Source organism: Talpa occidentalis, unplaced genomic scaffold (assembly GCF_014898055.3).
Source record: "Talpa occidentalis isolate TD23 unplaced genomic scaffold, MPIMG_talOcc4v2.1 talOcc4.2, whole genome shotgun sequence".
NCBI lineage: Eukaryota > Metazoa > Chordata > Mammalia > Eulipotyphla > Talpidae > Talpa > Talpa occidentalis.
Window position 1 is genome coordinate 86,664,816 of NW_023602073.1, and position 26,393 is coordinate 86,691,208.

A 26,393-nucleotide genomic window follows, 5' to 3' on the forward strand; every position below is an offset into this window, starting at 1 on the left:
TATGATTTCATAGTTCCAAGTGAGCTCAGAATCTAAAGGTTTCCACCCTCTTTAGTTCCTGATGACTACGTGTGGCTCCAAGATGATAGTGGAATAATCATCAACAGTATGTTACTCAGTGCTCCCATTCCTGTTAGAAATCAGACCAGGTGCAGAAGTACCAGACAACTAGGAGTGCCTATAGAATGTCTTAGATTAACTCTTGAAATTGTATGATAAATTGTTCATATCTTCCATTTAAGAGGCATTAGCTAACAAAGACTTATGTGGAAATTATTCCATAATGTTGTCGCCAAGATAAATTTAGAAATTTAGAATTGAATGAGGAAAAAATATCTATTTCTAGAAGCCAGTCAAGCTCTTTGTCAAGGATATAATACTAATCCCTTTTCTCCTTTTACACTGTGCACCAAATTTTACATAAAAACAGGAGATGATAAAGAGACAATTATGAATTTATCATGAGGAAATCAGGAGAGGTCATATCAGTGAAACACAAGGCCTTGGTAAATGTAATACATCTCTACCTTTATATTGAACTAAATAGGTCCATGTTGTAGAGCAAAAAATGTATTTGCTGCCTTAGCCTATCAGCTCAGTAGTAATACAAATACTGTGCATTAACCAGTTATGAGTGTGTATATATGTTGTGAGGGTAGGAGGTGGGTATGCTAGTATTGCTGTGACAAAGACACTGCTTTCAATGCACAGAATAGAATTTCTCAGAGAGCAGAGATTCATTCTATGTTCACTTCACATGAAACAGTCACCTTCCTGGAATACTTCATCCCACTACTTGGTATATTTGATCCAATGGATAAGTAGAATATTTATGGCCATTGACATAAGGAAAAGAAAAGCATTATCTATTCCATCAAAAAGTATTCCATCAAAATCTATTCCATCCAAAAGTAAAATGCTTTTCATGTAAATAGAAACTGGAATATTCTAATTACTTCCAAATTGTCAGATATTTAGCATCAATAAAGATCGCTCTTACTTAATAAAGATAAAAGAAATAAGTAAAACATCTCATAAAATATATCATTGCTCCAAATTGGTGAAACCACTGGCTGAAAAGTATCAGGACTTAATTTATAACAAGCTCCTGTTTGTTTCTGTTTCTTTGTTGTTTAGAAGGAAAACATAATACCAGATTAACAACTCACTGCCTAACAGTCATTGGTAACCAATAATCCCTGCAGTGTCGCTTTCTACACCCTTCACTAAAATGTCTCACAGTCATCTAGATGGAAACTTTTCTTGAGCAACCACCTACATGACAAGACCATGGTTGAAAACATGGGCTAAATAAGGTCAAAATTGTCTGGATTAGAATCTCAAATCTATCACTGGGCAAGTTACTTAATGTCTATAAATCTCATTTTCCTAATCTATAAAATAAAGATAAAAATATTGCTACATTGTTGTTGAGAAATAAATAAAATTATCCTCGTAAAGTTCTTGAAACAATGCCTGGCTCAGAACAATCTCCAGTTTGTGATAGCTATTATTACCATCATTTATATAATTTACAGTGAATAATTATATATAGCTACATGTAACATATATAGATAATATGTTACCTATATATCTGATATATAGGTAATATTATCATTACATTATACATTATATACTAATTCGGGTTCAAATGTCCCAGTCATTGTTAGCATACTAAGCATTGATCTATGGAATGAAGAGAATACAGAAGGGGCAGAACGTTTCCTAAAGTTGAGAGGCCCCCTGAGGGGTGAACCCCATGTAGCTGGCTTTTTTATTTTTTTTATTTATTTATTTATTTATTTATTTATTTATTTTTTTTTTAGAGGCATGTTTTATTTATTTATTTATTTGTTTGTTTTGTTTATCCATGCACTGGGTACAGTCAGAAGCGCGGGAGGGTGAGAGAATTCACCAGAGCCAGAGCGGGGAGCAGAGCAGGCAGAAGGACCGAAGGACACTGCTGAGGGGAGCAGCGGGCGGCAGGAGAGAGGTCTGCGCGCCATGCGGGACCCTCCTCCGGTGGCCGGGGAGCAGCCGGGGATCGAACCGGCGCTGCAGAGGCTGCGGGCAGCTTCGCAACCCCGCGCTCAACCGCTGCGCCACCGGGGAGGCCCATAGCTGGCTTTTTTAAGGATCAGAAGAAACAACAGGCTGTGACCAAAGCAGTTGGTTTGGTGATGTCCAACCCAGAAGATGATATCTATCACATCAGCATATAAAAGTTAAGTTTGTATGTAAGGCTCCTCCCTCATCCAAAAACTAGGCTGCTCTTCAAGCATGTGACACTAAGCAGTTAATGAAACACAAAGAGGCTTGAATACTTGCAGCATCATATTTCAATACTTATAGAATAATTAGGAAAAATCTGAGCTGGCAAAACTTTTCCTGGCTCGCCCCGGTGAGCAGAACTTCTTTGTTTTCCATTAGTGTATGTTGTCGTCACAGTAACTGCAAGAGTACAAATACAAGCTCAGAGTGTCATTTCCTCATGTACTCAGGCTGCCACACTGAAATAGCATTATGACCTCAGCAATGCCTCTTCCTTTCCTGTTATGCTGTGGTACCTCAAAGAAGCAGGCCCCAAAATGAGTTACTAAAGACATAAGCATATTAAAGAGATATGAAGAAAAATAAAGTCCATCTATCCCTATTACTGTATTACTTATGACTCATATGTGTGTGGGGGAAAACCTTATTTTTGCAAAGATCTTTAGATAAACAAGGTAAGTTGGCAGTAACTTGATTGTCTTGGTGATGTCAGCAGTCTACTGTTTTCAATCGAATTGTCTTTTGGCTTTAAATCTTCAGCAAATTATTTTTTAAAGAATGCCAACCATGACAGTTTCATTTCATGGTTTTCTTACACATTTTACTTACAAAGATAAGCAGCAGAAGATTCATTTCTTCAAAGTAACTTATAGTTTAAATTATTGCAAAAGCAAAAAAAAAAAAAAAGGTTATTTTCAAGTGTAGACATGTAAGGGTCTGGGCCAATGAAGTAACAATTGTCATTTTCATCTATGTTATGGTTATTTTATGTTCTGGTTAAGGAAGTAGGTGACAGCATTTAAGCAAGAAAGCAAAAATAGAGGAATCCCTGAACCTTAAGGGCTCAGTTAAGAGCCTAATTATCACTTGAGATAAATTCTGCATTTGCTTTAAAATTTCTTCTTAGTTTGTCTTTCGCAGGCCTCAGGAACACATAAATCACCCAATATTGCCCACAATGACAACATTTCCCAAAAAGGAAAAGCAAATACCAACCTTTTTTTTTTTTTTTTTTTTTTTTTTTTTTGACTTTTCAATTCTGCTGTGGCTTAAAAGTGCTCAGGAACTGGGGTGCTGGTTAACATTGTGTTTCTTCATCTATCTGCTGGGAGTTTCTCAAGTTCTGCAATCAGCTGGTTAACAGCCAACCAGAGCTACTCAATTCATGTTTGACTTTCCTTACTCTAAGTTCTTTCACAACTCACTGCCTGGCCCTTGAAATCAAACTGCCTTAGCTACTGCCACAAGGAAAGTTGTATTCTGCCTTCAGCCTTTACCCTTTTGTGATTAACTAAAGAATAGTACTGACCATAAAAAGGAAGAACATAAGCAGTATTTTCTTGAGGTTTCTATATTTTTATCCTAAAGCCTTTAAAATGTACTCTATAAAGCCAAGAAAAATTCTTTCCTTATTTTCTTTCTTTTCCCCTTCTTTCTTCTTTACTTTTTTCTACAACAAGATTTTTATTACAGGTGACAATTCTAAAATTCAGTTTGTCTTTTCATTTAAAAACTCATTCTTTCAGTTGAGAATGAGAAAAATAAAGTTGAGAAAAATAAAGCGAAATAGGTCTAAGCCATAATTACTCTGTATAAGGTTTATGCGCACTAAAACTATCAAGAAACTTCCCTGCTTACAAAAATGTTTCATGTATTTTTGTCAAACTAAATACACAGAACAGTAGGCATCCTATACTATATATATACATATATTTATGATATAACACTTTTTAAAATGACTTTCAATTAAGATAACTGATTTACAAGCCTGCATATGATTCAGAAAAATAGGATCCCCACCACTTCAGGTATATGCTATCATACCATGCCCACCACAAAGGCATCCATAAAATATAACACTTTATTTGTCTTGGCATATATTTTCTTGTCATATTTAAGAAGAATGAATAGGATTAAAAGTAATGAATAGCAAGAATCCATTGCCACTTGGTAAGGTTGAAGCTAGCATAAGAGGACCTTTTTTGCTCTTTCCATTTTTTTATCTGTTACCAGGTTAGTAAAACAAAACAAAATATCTAAGAAAAGAAATAAAGAATGATAAGATTAACAACATATCCCTCCATGGAGAAGGAAGTCTCTGTCTCCATATATTACCCACTGTTGTCGACTATAGAGAAACACCCAAGCACTATGCATAAACACACTTTATCTCCAAGTGCAAATATAGAAATCATAGAACAGTGTATGGTGGGTGATTTCTTAGCCTTTTTAGTAATGGTTCTATAAGACAGAAGACTGGTGAGTGATAAGGGAGGGTTTGAAACATAAATTCCATGCTAAATTATTGGCTGGCGTTCAAACTCTGTCTGCTTAAAGTACCCAGCAGCAAAGTATGTCCCAAACAGGATTCCAATTTTAAACAATTCATTCTTCTGCTTTTTCCTATGATCTATGAACTTGAGTTCACAGACTGTGTCCAAGAATTTTGTATGCAACAAAGGATAAAATAAAGAGATAATTACATTTAAGGTGTAATTACTTTTTTTTTTTTAAATATTAAATTTTATTTTTATATTCCCCCATACAATTGCAAACGCCCCATTCTGACCCCAATCCTTCCCCTCCCGCCCCCCACCATCTGATCCAGCAATTCCACTCCTAGGTATTTACCCAAAGGACACAGAAACATCAATTCCAAAGAGCACCTGCACTCCTATGTTTATAGCAGCACTGTTTACAATAGCTAAGCTTTGGAAACAACCCAAATGCCCAAAAATAGATGACTGGATCAAGAAGATGTGGTACATATATACCATGGAATATTACTCAGCATTCAAATAAGGTGTAATTACTTTTAAGGTGTGGTAACAAAGTAGGAATAGCTTTTTATTGACTTTTAAAAATTTATTGATTCATTAACTTATTTAATCTTTAAAACAATTCTTTCAGGGATATGGAATTATTATCTCCATTTTACAGATAAGGAAATTGAAGCACTGAGAATACTTTGCCAATGGTCACAGTGAACTGAAATCTGAATCCAGCCTTCTAGCTCATTAATGCTACTAATCTTTCTTGCCATCTTCTTCATACCTTGAACATATCCTTGCTGCTTTATCTTCAACTCATATTTAAAGGAAAAAAATGTATTTTTACTAGCTTACCTCTTATTTCATTGCTATTAAAATAATGTATAAACAAATTTATGTTAGACTCTTTTAGAAAAGTGTCACTTTTCTCATAGTTGTTACCAACTTTTTCTTTCTTAAACCTTTCTGATGAACTATCTCCTAACCTAAACCCATTTCCTCAAGATGCTGCTTTTCTAAAACCCACATTTTTACAGAAATCAGATGAGCAAAAAAGAGAAAAATGAGGATATACTAGCTTTATAAAATACTATTTGCTAAGGCATCTGTTTTATGAAGTATTCATCTTCCAAAAAAGAAAAACATAATTAATATTACTTTAGAATGTGTATTTTACTATAGTTTCACTTCTAAAGAATACATAAAAATTACAACCACAGCAAAACCATTGCTAGATAAATATAGTAAATATTTCACAAATTTCCTTGGGGAAAACCCAGAGCAATTTCTGTTGAGTACCCATTTATGAGAGTAATTTTAAGTTGCTTAGCCTTCTTAAAACATAAGGAGAAAGTTTTTCTTTTGGTGTACACAGGGGAAAAAAACTCCTTCAAAATCATGACTCATGCTTGGTCTCACACAGTCAGGATACAGGTTTCATGAGTGATTAAAAGTAATAAGAAAGATCTGGATTTTGTTTTTCAGATGAGTGGACCAAAAAGATGTGGCATATATACACAATGAAATACTACTCAGTGATCAAAAAAGATAAACTCATGCCACTGCAGCAACATGGATGGAGCAGGAAGGGAGTATGCTAAATGACAGGTCAGGAGAAACACAAATACTGGATGGTTTCACTTATATGACCAAGGGTAAAAAAAAAGCTAAACTCAAAAACTAGCCCTTGAAGATGACTACGTAACTGAGGCATTCAGACAGAGGGGGTGCGGAAGAGGGCAGAGAAAGCAAAAGTAGGGAGGCAGCATGATGGATTATGATGGAGGACTGTGGGTGTTTTGGTGCTAGGAGCACCATGGTAACATCATTGGGAGGTGGAGGATCCTATACTTCCCAAAATACAAATGATGTAAACTAAAGTTACTTTTAAAAAGTTTTTTTTGAAATAAAGTTCTGTTTTTTATATATCTGGGGGGAGGGTTATAATATGATTTTAAACATTTTAACATTCAAGGCCATATTTTAATCCATGACTAACAAATAAAATCAACCATGATTTAAATGATTAATACCAAAAGTAACTAAGTATAAATAGAATCTGGTACTAAAACGTGATAAAAGTTTATGAGTTACAATATTTAGAGGTCTAAGTGCCTATACAGGACATGTGTGTACATATATGATAGATATATAGTCAAATAGATATGTAGGTAGGTAGGTAGGTAGATAGGTAGGTAGGTAGATAGATAGATAGATAGATAGATAGATAGATAGATAGATAGATAGATAGATCTCATTGTGGAGATGATGTAGCACTCCAAAATGAGATAAAAAGATATATAGATATATAGATGCTATCATATCTTGATATCTATATGTCACCTTTCCATTTCATTCTGGAGTGCTACATCATCTCTGCAATGAGATACAGGAGCATAGTTACAATTACCTGTGATGTGTGTGTGTGTGTGTGTGTGTGTGTGTGTGTGTGTGTATACGCATGCATCAGTAAAACTATGGAGACTTTCCTTAAGAATTATTTGAAATAAAAAGCTATCAATCACAGTTACAGCTGCTTTTCTTGATTTTATACCTAGCTATACTTTTTCCCATATTCATTATGAGAGATGTAAGCCCAAAAATGTTAATAGAACATCTACAATGTACATGAGAACAAAAAGCTCCAAAATTAAGTTTTGCCTTTAATCACTTTCATAAAATTTTTGTGAGTTTAAAGGAGCAACCTCTGCTCCAAAGTACCCTAATTCTAACAGAGCACCAAACTGTCTAAACTGAGAAGGAATCACTTCTAATACGTATGGGTCTGGAAATCATTGTGAAATTAAAAGATATTTGTCTGTGTTTTAAAGATTGGACAAGTTCTCTAGAGGAGTGGAGAGATGGAAAATAAAATGGGAAGAGGTGGAGTATTAAAATGTGCCCTTTGTATATGTATATGTTTATAGAAAATCTGAAGCAAAAGGACACTTCTTGTTGACTAGTGGAAACTAAGACTGGAAAAGTTCAGTATGTGCCAGATGATGGAAGGTTTTCCAAATACCCAGCCTAGGTGTTTGGCAGCAACTAGGAGTCCCAGAAGATAACTGAAGAGTAGAGAGACAAGTATAGCAATGCTCTAGAAAAATTACCATGGTCATGGGCAAGAAGGTTTGGACAGTAATGAGGAATGAGAGGGGAACAGCACTGTTCAAGCTAGAGGATGAAGAGAACATACCTTATTGTGGTAGGAGACATGGCAATGGAATCTAGCAACTCTTATAGTGAAGGAGAAAGAAAGGATTCCAAAATAAAATAGAAATGCGAACTAGGGTGAATGCAGAACATAACCTTCCAGGAAAAGTTTGATGGTCACATACTTGAAGAAAGCATATGGTCTAACCTGAGCTGCTTTTGATTTTCAAGGATAAATCTGCAGTCATGAAAACAATACTCAAAAATTCAATTCATCAAGAAACACAGCTTTCAATCAGGGAGAAATGCTAGGCTCATTTATCTACCTCTGTCCCACTGACTCCAAAAGAAATTACAAGCCCAGAACTCATGGTAGATTTTGGCCTGCCACATACATTTGTAAGCCAACAATGTGACCCTTCCTAAGATAAAAACAAGAAAAATGTAAAGCATTTAGTCCTGACTTTCCAAAACTCTTTCAAGACAAAGAGACTTCATCTCCACTAAAGTTCCATTCTCTGATACTAAGTTTACCAATGTCATTCTGCACTATTGTTTATATACATCAATTATATGTGATTATCTTCATTTCCTTTGTAAACTAGTCATGTAATCAGAATTCTGGAACATATGCATACTAAAATGTGTATACTAATTAATTTTCCAGAACATTTGCTGTATGAGCTTTAGTTTTTCTTAAAACAGGAACATTTACTGGAAGGGTTGATATAATTTTACTTGTCAGCAAACAATTTGTTCAAAACTTATCTTGGGTAAATTCTCTAACTTGATTTAACTTGACAAATAATTCCTTTTAAAATGTACATCTCCATCATCTTCGATATTATCCTTAAATTAGAATATTCATTCAAATTTTCATGTTCATTTATGGTAACAATCATCTTATGGAAATCCAACCCAACTACAGACCACTAGGTGTCAATACCAACCACATCACCGATATAAAGCCATAACTTGTCAGATTCGATGTGAAATGGATCACTCTAAGCAATTCTGATAAAACTGTATCACAATTCACGGAAGTGGAGACAATATACTAAGACATGAAAGGAGGATTTCCTTCACACTAGAGTAAACACACTGGCACATGCAGCTAAGAAAGGATATTTTTTCTAATAAATTCCAATTTAAATTTAAAGTCAGAATCTGTTTATATACACACGTAATGACTCGATTTATTTTTAAAGGACATACAAAATAATATTCTCCTGAAAGATTTACATTCAATTGTAAAACAGTGATTTAACGCCAAGCATATTTTGCACCTAGTCAGAAGCCCTTGGGGTGACTGTAATGTGATGAGGTCAGAACCAGCACAAGGTGTTCCAGTGTAATCAGAGAATCAGACAAAAGGAGAAGGGAAAAGCAGCAAGTCAAAAGTACAGCAATACAAACACCATGAGGGACTTTCCTCTCACCACACAAGCTGTTCAGCTAGTTTCAATACATGAAAGTTATTTTGCTTCTAAGGAAAATATCCCTTTTATTGGTCAGTCATCCTAATTGCAAAAGGAGCTGTGAAATTGTACTGGGTCACATATCTGTTACCTGCCAGAAAATGGTAACTTGGCAGAAATATTTTGGTGGCTATTAGGACATCTGCGTTTAAAAAAATCTTTGTGTGCAGTATAATTTCAAGAATAGATGACATTTCTGATATTTGTTAAATAATTCACAATGAATATCATAATTCCTGAATGTGTTATCACAGATAGAAGCAATAAGAATCAAAGGAAACAACACAGAATCAGAGAAAACTCTTTTTGTGGAAGCGAAATTTTCTTAAATGAATAAATAGCTATTTTAGTCTTACCTGCAGGCTGCTCGTTTATCCAAGGGTATATCCTTTTGAAAGCCACACAGTCCAAGAGAGACTAGAGTCCTGGAAAACTATCCAGCCCAAAAGAATACAGAAAAAAGCTTTTCCCACTTTCTTTCCTAGGAATAGCCAATAGCTGAAGTCATGCAGGAAACTGAGTAGAGAGAAGGGGAAAGCAGCTTCTTCTCCCTGAAATCCCGATCAGCAGAAATTGGAGGCTGTTGTATATCTCCCACCCAGACTTTTGTTTAAAAGTTTTTTCAACTGTTGCTAGGTGTTGTTGAGTTCTGAGATTAGGTTTCTGTCTTCTGCTCTCTTCACAACACTGTCAGAGCAATGACTTTGTTGAGGAGCTGAGCTCGCGCGTGCTATATTTAACCAGTGTTCTCAGCAAGTCAAGCCTGTCAACAGCTGAGAAGTTTGGAGTCGGCTTTACTCAGTTCCTCGGCAGCTGGGTTATCAGTGGATATAGCTCTGCTCACCCTGTAAAAGACTGTGGGGAAATCTGCAGGCCATTTTAAGGACTTCTGCCTATTACACAGAGGTAATTAATATTTGAAGCTCTTAACTCCAGGTTGTGATTTGGGGCTTAGGTTTTAAACTCTGAAAAGAAACTGCAGCAGTTGTCTAGGGCGGAGCAATTTGCCAATGTAATATTATTCTCAATGACGCTTTCTCAGATAAATGCTCTGAATTTTTAAAAAAGACTTTAAAAGTGCAGCACAACTGTTGGGGAAATGTACAGTAAAAGATCATTTCCCAACAGTTTTCACATTGGTGTTGTTATAGTCATAGCCTCATGGTTTACCCAGTCATATCAGATTTGTCCAGTTTATATACCTGAATGTTATTCAAATAAGATTACCATAAATGAATATCTGTAATATTATATTTTGAAAGGAATAAGGGTAAGAGGGAAAATCTTAGCATTCTCACTCAGGCCATTCATTCAAAGAAAGAAATGAGAACACTCCAGGAAAAACAGGACTTGAAACACTTCTGATTGTTGACAGTCTTGCCTCATCATTAACCCTCCAGTCTCCAAAACCAGAGAAGGTTTACTTCTACCCTGAACTCCAACATGAAGAATATCTCAAGATGTTTTAATTGCTTTAGTCAATGTCATAAAATAGTATGAAATTTTCAAAACTAACACCCACGGAGGGGTGGGGGTGGATATGGGCTTAACTAGTTCTTGGGACTGTCTTATTAATTACTGATGTAAAGTTAACTGTAAGAGAAAATGAGAGAGATCCTTTTTGACACAGGTTAAAGAGGAAGGGACACACACACACACATACACCATTATTAACACCCTAGAATATTGTCCTAACAAAAATCTCACCAACACTATTTTAAAGGTTGAACCTTCTCTTGAGATCCATTTATCAGTTTAAAATTAACCCTTTTTTGACATGCAAACAGAAGTTGAACCAAAGAGAAACAGAAAGGCATGGATTTAATATTTTAAATACCACACACTTTCAATATATAGTTTATGTGCTGGAAAATTTTAATGTCTCTCTGCGAAAGGCTGTTACTTTTCACAAGAGGGATGTGTGTGTATATGTGTGTGTGCATGCGTGTAACTGTTTGAATAAATGCCTCTAATCTCCTAAGTAAACTGATGCCTATATCTCAACCCATTAGAAAACATCTCAGTTCTTCCTATTTTAACCACAGCAACAATATGCATAATGCACCCCTTTAATTTACTTACTACTGTACAAATACAAAATTGCATTTGGTCACATTTAGTCTTTTTTTGGGTCTGAGCCAAGCTTAATTAAGATGAAAGCATTCTTATGTGAAAGTAACTGACTCTTCTAGAACACTAATGGATCTTTTAGAAATAATCTATTCAGTTATTCAGACCCTTAAAAATGTATTCTGATTGGAGGTAGAATTCTGTGACTGGTCTAGGAGATGATTCAGGATCCCAGGAGAACTTTTGTTTTTCTTACATCGTTGTTACTTTTGGGCAGTATTTGATTTCTCCCCTCAGGTGTAGTCCCCATAGTTCTGCCACCACAATAGCACCTGTGATCCATCTCCACAGACTTATGCTCTTCCCCTGTTTTGATCCCTCTCCCTCTCCCTCCTCTATTGTATGCTTCAGATATGTAGTGAGCTTGCAGGTTCTGTCTGTTTCACTAGAAGAACTTTTTAAAAATTACAAAAGGATAGTTGTAGGGAAACTATTGTTTTAAAATTGTGCACACCCCATGTACATATCCCACAAGCAACAGTCCAGGTTGAAAACCACTTCACTAAAGGGGACTCTAAGAATGTATCATTTCATCCTGACTGAGAGTTCATTTAATACATGTCTCCAATCTAAAATGAAGCAAAGAAATTTGTAGTCAAAGCCAAGATATCTGAGCAGAGATGACCCACTTTGCCTTTATGTATCTAAATAATTTCATCAAGAAAGTGATAGTTATTTCTTCCTAACTATCTAGGGTTCTCAGTGATATTTTTTCTTTAATGAAAACCTAGTCCCCCACAATTGTTTTCTTTAACCCTTGGATTAGTGTCCATTGTTTTATTAGTTTATTTTTAAAGAATATGGAATATAGTAAGTGTTGATAAACTTCAGTATACAGCATATTTTATATAATTAGATACTGTTACTACCTTGAATCATGCTGTTTAATTATACTAGGCATATGTGATAGTCCCTGCTCAGCATTCCACAAATCTCTCTCTCTCTCTCTCTCTCTCTCTCTCTCTCTCTCTCTCTCTCTCTCTCTCTCTCGATGAAGTAAACTTATCTTGAAGGCTTTCCTCCTGGGAATGATTATTCAGACAAAAGTATTTCCTACATAATCCATAGAGGAAATAGTGCCCCTAAGAACTATCAGAAATGTGTGCTTTGTATACAGTCAACAAGGAACTGATTTTTCAACACATATTGTTAATGGCTGTTCAGCTGCCTCCTTTTCCCACAGTCTAAACTGTGAGGATTATGAGATCCTCTGATAGAGAACTAAAGTTGACTGACTAGACAACTTCAGGAATGAGTCATGATAAAACTTTTTAATAAGATAGATTAATAGGGGAAGCAAGTAAATAAGAGAGTTGGTACATTATCTCTAAATCCATTTCTAAAACCAAATTTTACCACATTGTTCAATTAAAAAGATGTACTGCTTATAGTCCCCATACAGCAAAAACTTAAAAAGTTATTTAATATGTCAGTGAACAGTGAAAAATAGATAGTCATTTCAAAATGATGTTGTGGGAAAGGGGTGGCCATGAAGGCAATTTCCAAATAACACGCTCTGTTCTTTTCTGGTTTATGGACCAACTCTGAGACTTGAATATAAGTAGAGATTGCAGGGAATGCTTCCAGTTTGTTCCCTATTAAATACTAGAGTGCTATGATAAGTTTTTAATAAGTAGGAGTGATTCAATGAACAAATTAATATATAAAACATTAAAGAAAAGATGAAGGAAACATTAGAACATATTATCCATAAATTTATAGAAAATGCTTTCAGGGTCTCTGAACAGAGTTGGGTAACTACTAACTGCATATTAAAAGTTTTAGAAAGAAATGCTTAGATCGTGAATTAATCACTTTGACGTTTATTAATATTTCAAAGAAAAGTAATAGATTTCAGGATAATAATAAAAATAGCTAACCAATAATTACTATGTGCCAAACAGAGTTCTAAGGTCTTGACATACATTAATCCTTATAATTTTCATAATAACCCAATGAGGTATTATTATTAATATTATCATCCATTTTACAGGCAAGTTCACATGCTAGTAAGCAGTATAAAGCAGAATTTGAACTAGAGAGTTTGCTTTCCAAAATTTGCATTCTTAACCCCTTAACTGCCTCTTACATTCAATAGTCAGGGTAACCTGTTCTTACCATTGCTGAGTCAAAACTATAAACTTTGCTATCCCTGAATCTATAGGCTTCTGACAAAAAAAAAAAAAGACGAAGAAAAGATGCATTTTAAATTCCATGGTTTTAACATAGGAAAAAACAAATGTGGCACAATTTTATGAGAAGCATGGTAAAATTTAAGCTCATTGGAACTGAAGTACTGTTGAATACCACAGATGAGAAAATTGAACTGAAAAGAAGATAATTGCTTTAAGGGGAACAAAGTCTATTTTAAGCAAAGGATATGAGCTGTTCTGCATTCTCTCAAAAACAAACAATGCATGATGTTATATGATAAATGAACTCACTGCTTAATGAAACTCTAAATTGCATTCTAAAAATATAATTTCAGTCTATGATTTGATAAGCAATTTAAAAATGTTTATGAATTATGCATTCACAACCAAACTTCTCAAAGATGTAACCAACAAGATGAAAAAAAACAAAAAACAATGGGTGGGGGAAGGCAGAATCATTACAAATTAGCCAAAATTATGGTATCAAAATTATATCAAAATTATATCAAAATTATAATATGTATCAAAATTATATTGTTACACTTACTATAGTGAAGTTATATAATTTGAAAAAACTTGCATTTTCTACTAACTTGAGCTATTTAGATTTTACTAATAATCTATTTAGAATTACAAAACTTTAAAAGAAATAGTGCTAGTACTTTCAGTAATATCTAAAAATTATACAAAGTTCATAGGGTTATATATACATACTACAATAGATAATTTTAGTTAATTCTGAAAAAAAATGTTTTCTTGAAAGCACAATGTGGTCAAAGTCTCTAATTCTTGAGTCAGGCAAAGCTAGTTTGAATTCAGACTCCATTACATATTACCTATGGGAACTTAGGAAATCATTTAATTTCACTTAAACCTCCTTTACCTCTTTTATAAGATAATAAAATAATTTGACTATTCATAATAATTAAACATTCTCTATAGCTTCTTATAAATAAAATGTGGCAAAATGTGGTCAAATGTAGTATAGTCAGAGGATGGAATGCTATACAACAACGCAAATAAACAATCTGAAACTATACATAACAATGTGGATAAATCTCTCAGACAAAATGTTAAGTGAAAGAAGTCAGACCCCAAATAGTACACTGTATGATTCCATACATACCTAGTTCAAAAGCATACTAAAATCATCTATGGTGTTGGGAGTCAGGATAGCAATTACACATGGTGGGTAGGGACACAAGTGGAAATGAGCGTGAGTAAGGCTGTGGTGGTATTAAATGTTATTTCTTGCTGGTTATACCAATATGTTCAATTTGCAAAAAGTAACCAAGTTGTACACTTACGTTTATGCATTTTTCTCTGTGTATAATTTAATAAAAGTTTCAAAAATTAAAATACATAATGCTTAAGAACACTCACCTTTTGAAATATTTATAGATTAAATAATGTGAAGCAAATAATAATTTACTTCAAAGCAATCCAGTGCAGAAAAAGGAAGAGAAATGAGTGGAAATGTAATGAAACAAGATTGGCCATCAGCTGACAGCTGTTGAAGCTGGGTAATGAATAACCACTGGACTAAATTCTCTCTACTTTTATACAGACTTTACATTTTCTATAACAAAATGTTCTCAAAATGGTGCCTACTATCTGGCATGTGAGTAGACAATAATTGCTAATACTTTAATTATTAATATTAATACCCATCATCTCAAAATAACCTCACAAACTGAACTCTTTGGATTCTACTTAGTCAACAAACAAAATTCACATGGAATTCCATTTGGTGTCATGAGATAATTAAGAAGACAATTGGAATTATAATAGCAATATATACTATTAGCAACCGAGGTAAAAAATTGAAGAGCAAAAAGTAAGGAAACTATAAAAGCCCGTCTGAGGTTTGTTGGTCCTAAACCTACATAGGAAACAGGCTTTATTTTTGCTGTCATCTACAAAACTCATTTTTAATATATTATTCCATTTATCTTATAAAAAAAGGGGAAAATATCAACAAAGTAAGATGTTTAAGCAGCAAAAGCTATAGGGTAATGTAGATAATTAGGAACAGGAAATTTCATCCTAAGAGTTTAACACTCATGAGGTCTCCCCGGTGGCACAGCAGTTGAGCGCTGGGTTGCAAAGCTGCCTGCAGCCTCTGCAGCTCCAGTTCGATCCCTGGCCACTGGGTGAGGGTCCCACATGGCACGCAGACCTCTCCTGCCGCCCCCTGCTCCCCTCAGTAGTGTATTTCGTCGGTCTGCCTGTTCTGCTCCCTGCTCTGGCTCTGGTGAATTCTCTCACCTTCCCGTGCTTCTGACAGTACCCAGTGTTTGTATAAACAAACAAACAAACAAATAAATAAATATATATATATATATATATCTTAAAAAAAAAAAAGGAGTTTAACACTCAGGATGAGAAATGCTCAGAAATATTTGAATTTGGTATCCATTTACAGGAGAGCAAGCCCTCATAAATGTGATATTTGTGTGCTTTACTTTTTTATATGAAAATAGAATAAAAATTCACCTCCAGGGAGAGACAGAAAAAGTAATCAGGGACAGAGAAGTGTTTTGAAATGATGAAACATCTGAAAATTTGTACTTGTAAGCTATGGAAACAACCCAAATGCCCAAAAAATGATGGATCAAGAAGATGTGGTACCTATACACAATGGAATATTATTCAGCAATCAAAAAAAAAATATTAACCTCCATCTGATAATTACATGTTTTTTGTTGTGTGTATTCATGATTCTTCAAAATTCTTTCATCATTATAAATAACAGGATAAATAAAGAATATTAAATTATTTAATTAATTGAAAAGAAATTCACTGAAAATTAAGTGAAAACAGCCAGTAATAAAACAGCATTAAATTAATCATATTATTACTTTGGAAGATAGAGATTTTATATAAAGATATTTTTCCCATGCCATGCATATATATTTCTATAGAAATGTGTAAATATATATATGTATATGGATATATGTTTAATACATAGATCAATAATTATAATAGTTATCTCTTGTGTTTTCTAATTTTTTTAATTGATGCATTATTTTTCAAAGTAGGAACATAAAATTATTTAAAATCATTTTTCCTTGGAGTGTTTTTTCAATATTTTGCTGAAGACTTGAAGACATGTGTTTGACATGACTTGCCTTTTTGTTACTATTCAGGATTCCAATGAGTTTCCTTCAAGATAATTTAATAATTACATGAACACACCTGAATTTTGTCTGCTGGAATCTAACATTCAGTTAAGAGAAACCGTATTTCACTCATATTTGATCATCAGATAAAGGCTGTGTTTTCAATGGAATATTACTCAGCAATCAAAAAAGATAAACTCATGCAGTTTGCAGCAACATGGATGGCGCTGGAAGGGATCATGCTCAGCGAAATAAGTCAGAAAGAAAAAGAAAAATACCGGATGGTCTCACTCATAGCAGGAATCTAGAAAGCCTAAATAAGAGACCAGGAAAAAGACTAATCAATACAAAGTAAAAATCAAAATCAACAAGCAACTATAAACCAGAGACACACTACGGGGGGGAAGGATGGGGAAAGGAAGGACTAGAGTAAAAATAAGGGGGGAGGTGCAATTGTATGGGGAATATAATCAAAATGAAAATGCATACATTGTGCAAAGATGAAAAAAGATGTAAGAATTATATAAAATAAAATATTTAAATAAAAAAAGAGAAAGGGGCCTCCCCGATGGCACAGCGGTTGCGCGCTGGGTTGCAAAGCTGCCCGCAGCCTCTGCAGCGCCAGTTCGATCCCCGGCTGCTCCCTGGCCACCAGAGGAGGGTCCCACGTGGCGCGCAGACCTCTCCTGCCGCCCACTGCTCCCCTCAGCAGTGTACTTCGGTCCTTCTGCCTGCTCTGCTCCCTGCTCTGGCTCTGGTGAATTCTTTCACCCTCCCGTGCTTCTGACTGTACCCAGTGCTTGTATAAATAAATAAACAAACAAACAAACAAACAAACAAATAAATAAATAAATAAATAAATGGTTAAATAAATAAATGGTTAAATAAATAGTTAAAGAAAGAAAGAAAGAAAGCGTGATTTGCACATCAAAGACATCTTTACAGACACATCACCCAAAGCAGTGATAGTGAAGGCAAAGATAAACAGCTGGGACTACATCAAATTAAAGAGCTTCTGCACAGCAAAAGAGACAATAACAAAAACAAAGAGAAACCCCACCAACTGGGAGAACATTTTTGCACCCAACACTAATGATAAAGGACTGATCACAAAAATCTGCAAAGAGCTGATGAGACTCAACAACAACAAAGAAAATAATCCCGTCAAAAAATGGGCAGAAGAGCTAAAAAGAAACTTCTCTGAAGAGGAAATGCAAATGGCCAACAGACATATGAAAAAATGTTCAACATCACTTGTAATCAGGGAAATGCAAATCAAAACTACCATGAGATACCATCTCACACCAGTGAGAATGGCACATATTAAAAAAACTAGCAACAACAAATGTTGGCAAGGGTGTGGAGAAAAAGGAACTCTTCTGCACTGTTGGTGGGAGTGCAAACTGGTCCAACCACTGTGGAGAGCTGTGTGGAGATTTCTGGACCTACTAAACATAGAGCTTCCATATGATCCAGCAATTCCACACCTAGGTATTTACCCAAAGGACACAGAAACATCCATTCCAAAGAGCACCTGCACCCCTATGTTTATAGCAGCACTGTTTACAATAGCTAAGCTTTGGAAACAACCCAAATGCCCCAAAATAGATGACTGGATCAAGAAGATGTGGTACATATATACCATGGAATATTACTCAGCATTCAAAAAAGATAAACACATGCAATTTGCAGCAACATGGATGGCGCTGGAAGGGATCATGCTCAGCGAAATAAGCCAAAAAGAAAAAGAAAAATACCGGATGGTCTCACTCATAGCAGGAATCTAGAAAACTTAAATAAGGGACCAGGAAAACGAATAACTATAAGAAAGTGAAAATCAAAATCAACAAAAAACTACGAACCAGAGACACTTTTAAGGGGGCGGGGGTGAGAGGGGAGAGATTGGGGTCAGAATGGGGGGGCTCCAATTGTATGGGGAATAAAAAAATAAAATTTATTATTAAAAAAAAAAGAAAGAAAGAAAGAAAAAGGCTGTGTTTTCATGATTCTTCAAAATGAACTAAGATTACTTTGCTTCCATTATTTTTCTATACTTTTACCCTTACAAATGTCTTAATTTTGCTTAACTTTAGTTCATTGTATTTATTTCTGTAGCTTTCTCCTGTGATATTTTCCCTCAGAACCACGGGTTATGTTTGGGTTCTACCTGGAAATTTTGCATGGTGTGGGGAGAAAATATTTTTACCCTTACAGCTTACCTGAGGAAAGCTTCCAGTCCTTGTGCTGCTATTGACTTTAAGTGATAGGGGACAGAGAAACATTTTTTTGCACTTCCTTTGGAATATCTGGAATATGACATCACTATCTGAATATGTTTTATGGTAAGAAAGAAGCCTGGGAAAAATGAGACTGCTCGACCTCAACTGGGAAGAAAATTTTTAAAAAATTATTTATCCCCTCTCGGTCTATTTCCTCAGTCATAAGAGGAGATAATGGAATTTAAACTACACATCCCACCACCACTCTGTACCCTCCACAGCTATCACCTTTTCTGTCAGTCACAGAACAGCGGATGACAGGGAGCCAGTGCCTTAGGATGGAAAGGAGTATGGCGGCGGAGGCTGTGACAGAGTTGTTGGAATTCACCACATCCATTATCATTACCTAAAATTATTTTCATCAACTAAAATGTAATGCTTGTTGGGCCTCCCCGGTGGCGCAGTGGTTGAGCGCTGGATTGCGAAGCTGCCCGCGGCCTCTGCGGCGCCGGTTCGATCCCCGGTTGCTCCCCGGCCACCGGAGGAGGGTCCCGCATGGCGCGCAGACCTCTCCTGCCGCCCGCTGCTCCCCTCAGCAGTGTGCTTCGGTCCTTCTGCCTGCTCTGCTCCCCGCTCTGGCTCTGGTGAATTCTCTCACCCTCCTGCGCTTCTGACTGTACCCAGTGCTTGTATAAATAAATAAATAAATCTTTAAAAAAAAAAAAAAATAAAATAAAATGTAATGCTTGTTTTAAGCTTTGTTTCCAAACAACCATCTTTAAAAGTAATAATAAGGTATTGTTTGGATTTTAACACATATTTCTAAACAACTGAAAAAACTGTACACATAGAAAAGCAAGAATGTTTCTTTTAAGAATTTGTTGATTTGATTAGTTGTAGCCTTGCTGAAGGAAAAATAATTACAATTCCAGGGCCAAATTTTGCTCATTTATGTCAACAAACAGTAGTTTCACATTCTGTGTCTGTCTACACTTAGAAATTCTGTCATCTGTAAAGCAAGTAGATTGGAAAGTAAATTTGACCAATAGCACTTGTCAGAATATGAATATATGCCATACAAACAATAAGCTGCACATCAAAACTCTTATCTCCAGATATTTGCAGATTATAAATAAGTCAATGAGAATGAGAGCACAGGTTTTGATGGGAGAGTTGACAATGAGTTGACAGGAGCATAGCTCATCCTATTGCCAGTTCAGACCTTTAAACAAGAGGGCTGGCCCAACACTAGATAAGTTTCCTCAAGAAAACATGAATCCTTTGTTTGCCTTTATGGAGTCAATCAAAATTTGCCAATAGAATTTGTGTGATGAACAAATGGGGAGCATTTACTCTGTGTAAGAAACTCTCAAGAGCATTTTTGTCCCCCACAGTTCATATGGCAATGTCCAAAGATATTTTTGGTTATCACAACTGAGTATTGCTACTGGTATACAGTGGGAAGAAGACAAGGGTGCTGCTAACTATCCCTTAAAGCACAGAAAAGCTGCCCTAAACAAAGATTTTAAATGACCAAAGTTTCAGTGGTGCAAAGGCTGAGAAACCTATGCACATTCAAAGATTTTTTAAAATGACAGATGAGAGCCATTCTCAAGAGCTTAGAGTCTGGCAATGAAGATGAAGCAGAGAAACAACAAAATGGGCAAACCAGAAGAGCTCTAAGAAATAAACAGAGGGTGAATTATAGCATCAGTGATCAGGGAAAACAAGAAATAATAATACTGAAAATATCCATCTTAACATTCCTAAAATAACCAAATTTAAAGGTGCTACTTACTTTAGTAATTTTTTTATAGAAACAAAGATAACCACCAAAAACTTTTTTAAAACACATTTTTTTTTCATGCAACTGTGTTAAATTCCCTGGAAAGACAATGATGACTAAAACAGAATCACTAGTCTCTGGAACTCAGAAGAAAACTCCACTTTCCACATTCCTTCAAGTATGTCAAGAGTGCCCACGATGTACCAAGCACTTCATGGAACACAGAGCTGAAACAGGCAAGCTTCCTGCAGTTGTAAGCACACTGTCCTTTAGGGATGAGAGACAAAAATCAATTTGGTAATCCCCACAAAACATCTAACAGAAGCAAATATTTATGCCTATAGCCCATCCTGTGTAATCAGCTCCTCATGGTTTTTCAAGAAGCGGTAGCTGGTGTTCTAACTTTTCACCTTGCATTGCTTCCTATCCTTCCTCCTCTCTATTTTCTCTTAGTCTCACTGCTTGGCATTGTACCCAACAAATAAAGGTTAGTACATAATCCTTGTTCTGCTTTTTAGATAAATTGAGCTTTATTTGGGATTCGTACAAGAGATTACCTATTTGAGGTGCTGGATTCTAGATCTACCCGAAGAATAAGAAGGCTATGCAAACTGTAGCAGGAAGAGAAATTCAGGCAGAAGGAACTGCATGTTCAAAAGCCCTGATGAGCACAGATATTTCTTTAAATATTCAAGAAATATAAAGAAGATAATGGCAGGGTTTGGGAATGGAAAATTTGGAAAGCTACATAAGAGCCCAGTCAGGCAGAAAAGAAATTTCAGGCCTATATCAGGTCAAAAAATCATGTATTTTCTTAAATTAGTTGTCAAAAATTGGAAATAAAGAGATCCACATAAAAACTTCTGGATTTTCAAAAAATTTAAGGGATCTATTTGCAGTGGGCTTGTATTATTATATGGCAACAATCAGCTGAGACAAGGCCTGTGACCTCATATTCACCTCTGTCCTAGTCCAGCCTTTTTCATTCATTTATATTGTCAATTTGGCCTCTGTGAGCGCTTGAATTTATAATGCCTAATTTAGGGCTTTATAGATTGTGATGTTTAAAAAATAGTTGGATTTATTTTAAGACAAAGATAGTTCTGAAATTATTTTAAGCAAGGGAATGATGTGATCAGATTTATATATACTCTATTCACTGTAAAGAGAGAGGGAGGGAGACAGAAGACCGAGAATAGAAAAGAGGATGCAATGAGGAGACTAATACAGGACTCTGGGTGAAAGATTAAGTGACTTGGAATAGAGTGCTATCTCTGGAAATGAGAGAAGTAAATGGATTTAAAGTGTGTTTTTGAAATAGGAAGATACCATGTTTGTTTATAGATTGTATATTAAAGGTTTAAGAAAGAATCAAAAATGACTTATACAGAACTACTATGCAGAACTTGAATCTTCTGTGGTCAATAGCTAAAAGACAAAATTTATCAATAATACTTAACATACGTATGGGGGTACAAATAAAAGAATCTCTAATACCCTTGAGGAGCTTAATCCTATCTAAAGAGGTAGGATTGATGAAAACATATGTACTTACATGCATACACACACACATATATATATATATATATATATATATATATAGAGAGAGAGAGAGAGAGAGAGACTTACTATAGATAGATAGATAGATAGATAGATAGATAGATAGATAGATAGATAGATAGATAGAAAGATAGATAGATAGATAGATAGATAGATAGATAGATAGATAGATAGATAGATAGATAGATAGATATAGATATAGACAACCATAATTGTTGAGAAGAATAATAACAGCCAACAATTACTGAGGGCATATGATGTACCAAGTACATATATTTCATTTAATTCTCACAACCATCTAGAATTAGGAATTATTATCATCCCCTTTTTATACATGGATACATAAAAAAATTATAGAAGTTAGTGTACAAGATCAGGCAACTTATATTTAACAGAACTGGACTTCGGGCCCATGTAGACTGACCACACAGATCATTTCTTTAATCACACACTAAACTGCTTTTACATACATTTAGTGAGATCACAAATTTACTTACACACTTCAACTTAGATATGCAAAGAAACTGCTTAGATCTTCTACACCAGCCTCCATTACCTGGTTTGTGGAGAGGAATTAAACTTTTTGTGAGACTATTTAAAACATAGACCCACTCAGTAATTGAAACAGTCCCTTTAGGTGATGCTCTGACCTATCTAGAAAAGAAATGCAGATTTCTCAGGCTTCTACTATACCCATATGTATAGATCACTTATCTGCTCTCCAAGATGGTGTCTGGAAAAATGGAAGAAAGCTGTGGTTTATGTGTGGACAGAGAAACACTGAGGTTCCCCCATCTTAGACAATATCCAGGTCTATGTGACTGCTGCTTGCTCCATACCACATAGCATTCCCTGGTTGACAGAGCTCCAGTTCAACTCTTAGCAGAGCTGTAGGGCTCCCCATACTTGTGACACTTTTTATAGCCAACCAATTCACCCAACAATCCACTTCCTGTCTCAGCTTCAGGACACCCCCTCCTCAACAGAATCTGGATAGACTGAAAATATAATTTACCATCTAAGTCAAGATACTTATGAGAATACAACTATTTAACTATTTAAGATATGGCTGTTTAACACACCTCCTTTTCTTTGGGGAAAGCCCAAAGAGGGAAATGCTTCATATGCCATAGGGGAAGACATACATTCTCTTCACCGTGGGAAAATTTTGTAACCCAAATTTTCTACACATTCCCTTCATAAACTCAATCAAAACTAAAGGAGAGAAGAAAATAATCTCCTCAACTCCAGAAAGCCTTTTTCCAACCCTATTATCTTATTAAAGAGATCCAGGATCCTACCAGCCTTATCCTGGACCTCTAAGTCTCAGAAATCAACTTTCAAAAACTGTGAATGAAAAATTATTTGATGGAGATGGTAGAAATAAAATGCTTTCTCAGTCATGTTGTGCAGGGAAGTACAGATGCCCTTTTTAAGACACTGTCAGAATCATTAGCTCTTCAGAGGTCAAGGTTTAGCCGAGTTTCAATCCAAGAATTTGTTCTGAATATTCTATGGTTCTGTTATTTTTATCTTTAAAGGCCAAAATGTTTTATATATCAGGTTTCCACTTAGGGCTTTGCTTACTCATTTGTGGGTCTCAAGTCTAAACTGCAAATTTTAATGTTTTTAGAGTGGCATTAAATGGTTTTCCAATATTGAGCAGGTACTATTGATAGGTCCCCAAAGCTTATGAAGTTTCACCAGGGCATTTTAAAGTGTTCAATGATTCATTTATTCTAGTTGCTACCAGGCAGTGGCAACAATTGCATCTCATGTACATTATTTCTGTAGTTGATTGTGGATCATCCTAACTAAAAAATGTTCTCTCTAAAAATGTGCAAGTTTCCAAACATAAACAAAAAAGTACACAAATGCTGAATAATCAGGATTAGGAGGGACCAAGTAAGAAGAGGCCAATTGGAGTTTGTCTAGAAAGGTTTTATAATGCCTTTATGATTAATAAGCCTAAAGAAAACATCTAAAGCTTCTTTGAAATGCTAAGAATGAACGATTGGAGAACAACTGTGCTTCAAAGAGTACCAAAATATGTGAGGCAGTACCTCACTGGGGGCAAAAGGAATCTTACACTCTCAATAAATTATTAAGAAAGGAGTTCAGCAAGTTTAGAAGAGTTTCTATTAACTCATCAAGTCAAGCTTACTCCCTCAAAACCCTAAATCCCTGGATTTCCAAAGTAACTTCTTAGGAATTTATGTTGTACAACTGAATATTACCAGAAATGCAATTCCACACTGCATATCCAGATTAGGTGAGAGTTAACAAAAGAAAGCTACATATAAGTCTGGAAGTTCTGAAAAATATCCTTAGACCCTTCACATAAATGAAAAGGGGTTTAAGACACCAAATAAAGATGAGACATTCTGCTTTATAAATTATGTCCTTATTTATACACTCTTCATTAACTATCTGCACTAGACAAGACTTATTCCTAGGAATAAAAAGTTATAAATCTTCCTTCTCGTCAACAAATTTTGAGTTGATTATGTATATATATAATATATCTTATATGTGTATATACATGTGTGTATATATGTATATGCGTTTATATATAATTATCATTAGAAAAACACAAAATAGGGTTAGGAAAAAGTCATAAATATTCTCTTTAAAGTAGGAGCTTGTGAGGAAAAGAAACTCTTTTTGGAAGTGTCTAGGTAAATCAGAGATGCAAATAGATGGAAATTAGATAAACAGTACACTGCAAACAGAAAATGGGGATTAGCCAAATCTCAAATGTTTATCAGGACAGAAGTTGCTTAGGTGATTGAAATACATTTATGAGATCCTCAATTTTTATATATTCAAATTTCAAAAATCCCACACTTCCATACATCATGTACTAGTTCCCATCAACTACAGAACCTACATCAGAGTTTTATTAATCACTTGACTGTCACAATGTGGTAACATGTGCAAGCTGCTGCTGTTGAGGAAAAGGACCTGATGACCATCAGAAAGGCAAGTAGGCCACGTCTGTGGGACCCAACCTATGATTTTAGAAGCACCTCCCAGCAGTCTCTCACATTTCATCCTGATTTTTTTTTAAAAGTCACATATATCCCACTTTTACTCTCCTCTTGAACTTCCAATATCCCCATCCAGAGGTCAAGGGTCAACAACCTGCTTTTTTTTCCACAGTGCCCCTAAAGCAACCTTCCATTTCACCTACACAGCCTACCTTCATCTCCTTTCTCCATCTCCAAACAAGCACCAAGCAAAGAGTAGACAGAGAGCCCTAACACATATGCAGCAAATAGTGGTATGACGGTTGGATAACATAAGACCTCTTCCCCCACCCTGCTCTAAGAACTTCGAGACCTGACACTGGGATTTTAAGTAATACTGACTGTTCACCATCTGCTTAGGTCACTAGAGAAGAGCAGCAGATCCATGGGAAAGGGATTCCTTGTGTTCTCTAACACAAGGAACAGGCTGCGTCGGCCCAGCCCTAGGCTCCAGCACCTCTGAAGATCCTCCTCTACCATCTGGAGTGCTTAGAATAAGAAAAACAGCATTTTTAATTAGTGACTATATACTATTTTTTACATCTCTGAGACAGTTCCCAGGGATCTAGCCTTCAGGAATATATCAGCATATGTGGGTCTTTCAGACATTTTACTTTTAAAATTGTGTTTTTGAAGTTACTATGTATGGAAGTATGAGATATCCTGAAGTGACTGATTCATTTCCCGTTTCACTTTTCTTTTTTAATCAATGGAAAAGTTATTCAGTAAGAGGTAGAAGAGAAAGGAGGGGATAAAATATTAGATAACCTTTAATTTAAACATATATAACTGAAAAAATCAAGATACCAAAATATACAAGTACACAAAATTATGAAGGAGAGCAGAATAGTTCTAGGTTAATATTCTATTGTAAAGAAAAGAGGTGAAATCCAAGTCCTGTGCTAAGTATGTAAATAGGTATGGAAAGATATCAGGTAGTTGACAGGTTCATATCCTGTCCTCTTTCTGTGATTATTGAGACATACAAGGAGCTGAATGAAGACTCAAATAGATCCTACACTACACAAAGAAGTAACAGAGGGTACTGGCTATCCACAAAATACACTTTTTTTCCCCCATAGTAATTAAGTTACAGCTATTCATTACCTAGCTAACTGGTATTTCCCCAATACCCTTACATTTCGATATGGTCTTCTGACTCAGACCTCACCACGTGGAGTGGACTATTGTGTGCCACTTAAGTGTGGATCTAAAACTATTG

At 35.4% G+C, this 26,393-nt stretch overlaps 1 protein-coding gene across 16 annotated transcripts in view; it reads right to left on the reverse strand.

Moving 5' to 3' along the window:
* Positions 1–26,393, reverse strand: part of FILIP1 (filamin A interacting protein 1) — a 259,100-nt gene that overhangs the window by 181,689 nt on the left and 51,018 nt on the right. Inside the window, exon 1 of one of the 16 annotated variants that reach the window (XM_037519980.2) lies at positions 9,529–10,166. The exons of the other annotated variants lie outside the window; for them this stretch is intronic. The gene's annotated coding sequence lies outside the window, so the exon portion shown is untranslated. Of the gene's footprint in view, positions 1–9,528; positions 10,167–26,393 lie in introns of those variants that run through there. 16 annotated transcript variants of the gene reach the window in all.